This window comes from Pelodiscus sinensis, unplaced genomic scaffold, assembly GCF_049634645.1.
Source record: "Pelodiscus sinensis isolate JC-2024 unplaced genomic scaffold, ASM4963464v1 ctg35, whole genome shotgun sequence".
NCBI classification, from domain to species: domain Eukaryota; kingdom Metazoa; phylum Chordata; order Testudines; family Trionychidae; genus Pelodiscus; species Pelodiscus sinensis.
The window spans coordinates 4,395,513-4,399,075 of NW_027465908.1; the positions used below are offsets into that span (position 1 = coordinate 4,395,513).

At 57.6% G+C, this 3,563-nt stretch overlaps 1 long non-coding RNA gene across 1 annotated transcript; it reads left to right on the forward strand.

Moving 5' to 3' along the window:
- Positions 1 to 266: 266 nt before the first annotated feature.
- LOC142824476 (uncharacterized) lies at positions 267 to 3,153 on the forward strand. Its single transcript, XR_012899342.1, has 3 exons — positions 267 to 892; positions 1,150 to 1,294; positions 2,634 to 3,153. It is a non-coding gene; the product is annotated as an uncharacterized LOC142824476 (long non-coding RNA).
- The last annotated feature ends 410 nt before the right edge of the window (positions 3,154 to 3,563 follow it).

Here is a 3,563-nt window from a genome sequence, read left to right on the forward strand (position 1 = left end):
GGCCTCATGCATGTGTCCCGTCACTGCAGAGCAGGGTCAAGCCACTCACAGAGCTCCAGGAAGATGTCCTTCTTCGTCCTGAAGTTCTGGGTCCACTGTCGGTCGTCCCAGCGCTCCAGGACGATGCGGTCCCACCAGTCGCTGCTGGTGTCCAGACGCCAAATGCGGCGGGGCACGCTGGCATCCAGGCGCTGCTCCTCCAGGGCCCCCAGGAGGGGCAGGGGGAGGGCCAGGGGACTGGCCTGCAGCAGAAGGTGTCAGGCAGCCTCCAGCAATTACTGCCAGGCTTGCAGCAAGACATTTAACATGAACACTAGAGTGCCCAGGGGGTGCTGCGATGTCCCAAACAAGAGCGACCGAAGCAGGTGGAGAGGAAAACACTTTGCTGTCCCTCAGCAAGGTTGGCAAGCAAGCAGGAAAGCTGAGAACCGGCTGTCCAGGGGGGTCCCTTTAAGCACGAGCCTCAGACAGCAGCCGCACAAAGCAACTACTGACCTGCTGCCCTGCTGGAACCGGTTTCAGCTGCCCTTAAATGCCACCCAAAATGCTATTTCGAATTAGTTTTTGGGTCTAGATGCGTTATTTTGAATTAGTTTATTTCAAATTAATAAGTTCATTCGAAATAGCGCTGTAGTGTAGACATGCCCTGAGGGACAGCAAAGCCTTTCCTTTGCCTGCTGTAGGTGTCCTTGTGGAAACCTCATCTCTCTAGCCAAGGAGCTGGCCCTACTTCCCAGCAGGTGACGGTTCTTGTACACCTTAGTGCACCTCCTGCTGCCGTTTCTGCTGGCTGCCTTCATGGCCCCACAGGCGGAGGACGCCCAGCTCATTGTGGGGCGACTCGTCTCTCTGGGCGGGGAGATCACCGGTCAGGGCTGCCGTGGTCATGCAGGTATGGCACTCTCGGGCTATTGTCCCGGGGGGTGGTGAACTGAACTGCTGGAGTAGGGGTCCCTAGGCAAGCGGGGCTGGTGGGGGTGGTGGAAGCCCCCTCCTTGGGAGGTTTTTCAATCCTGCCTTCAAAAACCCCTGATGGGGGATGGGGCGAGTTGGGGTTGCTCCTGGTGTGCGTGTGCAGAGGTGGGGATTGGGGGCCTCCCGAGAGGTCTGGCAAGCCCGTGATTCTCTGTTTGTTTGTCTGCTGTGCAGGGTCATCAACCTGGGCGACGTGGGCCCCATCATTGCCAGTTTTGCCACCATGGGCTTCCTCAACTGCAGGGAGAGGGCTACTGACGGCACCAACATCCCCATCCAGGCCCCCGACCAGCGGGCATCTGAGTACATTAACCGGAAGGTATACTTTTCGCTGGTCCTGCAGGCCCTTGTTGACTACTGCAGCCAGTTAACTGACATTTCTGTCAGCTGGTCGGACAAGGCGCACGATGCACGTGTCTTCTGAAACTCCAGCCAGTTCTGAAAGCTGCACGTCGGCACCTTTTTCCCCGACTGCATCATCAGGGTCGGGGATGTGGAAATGCTGGCCTGTATTGTAGGGATACAGTCTACCCTCGGCTCCCCTGGCTCATGAAGCCCTACACTGGACATCTTGACCCTACCAAGGCAAGTTATAACGTCAGGGCCCATGTGGTTGTGGAAGGAGCCTTCAGATGACTCAAGGAGAGGTTCTGTTATCTCCTTACCCAGCTGGACTTCGGTGAGTGGAACGTCCCCCAAGTGATGGAGGAATGCAGTGTCCTCCACAACCTTTGTGAAAGTAAGAGGGAGACGTTCCTGCCAGACTGGGGGCAGAGGCTGGCCAGATCAGCAGGACCTTTGAGCATCTGAGCACAGCTGCTATCCGGCAGGCCCGGCAGGGCTGCACAAATTCAGGTGGCCCTGAGGGACAGTTTCTCACAAGGGGCATGTCTACACAGCAAAGTTATTTTGTAATAATGGCCATTATTCCGAAATAACTATGCCAGCGGCTACACAGACGGGCAGCTTATTCAGAAATCTGTGAACATCATTGTGTGAGGAATAACGCCTTTTCCAAAACAGGGGCTCTGTAGACAGGGCAGTTATTTCGAAATAAGGAGCCTCCAGCCCTTCCCAAGGTTCCCTGTTGGCCACTCTGTCTACACTCAGGAAAACTCTATAGTTCCCTCCTTCCCCTGGAGTCCTTAAAGCTGCAGCCTCAGGGGAAACGGCCTGTGGCAAGCAGGAAGCCCTGACAGCCCAGAGCCACCCTGCAGTACCACTGCCTCAGAATTTGCCCAAGATGAGCCAGTCCCACAGCCGGGGACAGCACGGCGAGGCAAAAGGAGTGTCTGCTGCTCACACACACCTTCCCCCCGCAGCACCTCAAGCAGGTAGGGATGCAAGTCGTCTCCCTGCGGATGCTGCCACTGCTGGGCCCATCCTGAGGCCCCCCTCCTGCCTGCAGGATCCCAGTCCGGCTGGCACCTTCAGATGCCTGCTTTTCCCCAGGACGTAGGGATGGTGAGGGTCTTGCCCTCGCGGGGACATCTGGAGCCCTGTAGGAAAGACCCAATGGCCAGAGCACACATGGCCTTGCTCCAAGCATGTTGCCTTTGACTGAGCCGAGAACCGTCACTCTCAGCTCACGGAGGAGGGCGAAGCTTCAAGCACAGTGTCCCCTGGGATGACTGACCGTCTCTCTTTATTCTCCACAGCTGGATCAGCTGCGAGGGGGGAGGTCGACACCACCCAGCACAGCCTGCTGAACCCAAGGGACCCACAGGCCAAGTTCCAGAGGGCGCACCTTGCAGCACTGAGATCCGAGGAGGAGACCCTCAGCTGCAGGCTCCAGAAAGACATCCAGCTGTGGCAAGGTACCTGGCAGGAACTGCTGGAGCCACGCCGCACCATGCAATCTATCATTGCCAGCATGATGCCTGCTCCTGCTTCTGCTCCCCCTTCTGCTCTTGCTGTAGCTCCTCCACCCACTCCCACTCCTGTTCATGCTCCTCCCGCTTCTCCCTCAATACCACCCTGGCCCCCTGCACCCATGGCAGTGGGATCACCAGAGCTAGGCACCATTTTCAGCCCCATCCCTGAACCTCTCCTGACCCTTCCTCCCTCTTCCAGCTGCCTCCTCCCCCTCCAAGGTTCTCATCTCCCTGCATCCTGCCCTCGCTCCTCCCCTCTCCCAGGTTCTTCCCCCAGGCCCTCCCCAGTTATTTTGACCCCAAATAAAAAGGAAGAGATTTTATTTTTTCCCAAAACAAACTGTCATTTTTATTGTCTCAGCAGGGAAGGGGGTGGGGAGGGAGGGGTGCTGGAGGAAAGGCAGAGAGGGGTGATGCACAGTTAGTGGGGAGGCCCATGGGACAGTGTCACTGGGGCCCTTGCGAGAAACTCTCCCTCGGGGCCTGCCTTATGGCAACTGTGCACGGCTGCTCTAAGGCCCTGCTGATGCAGTTAGCCCCCTCGCCCCACCCTGGCATTCGCCTCCCCTCACAAATATCGGGAAGCTCACAACATGTGGCCACCACGTGAGGGATGTTGTGCTCCCCGAGATCCAGCCAGGTGAGGAGTCATCTGAACTACGCCTTCAAATGCCCGAAGGCATTTGCAGGCCCTGCTGAGCGTGGCGTCGGACT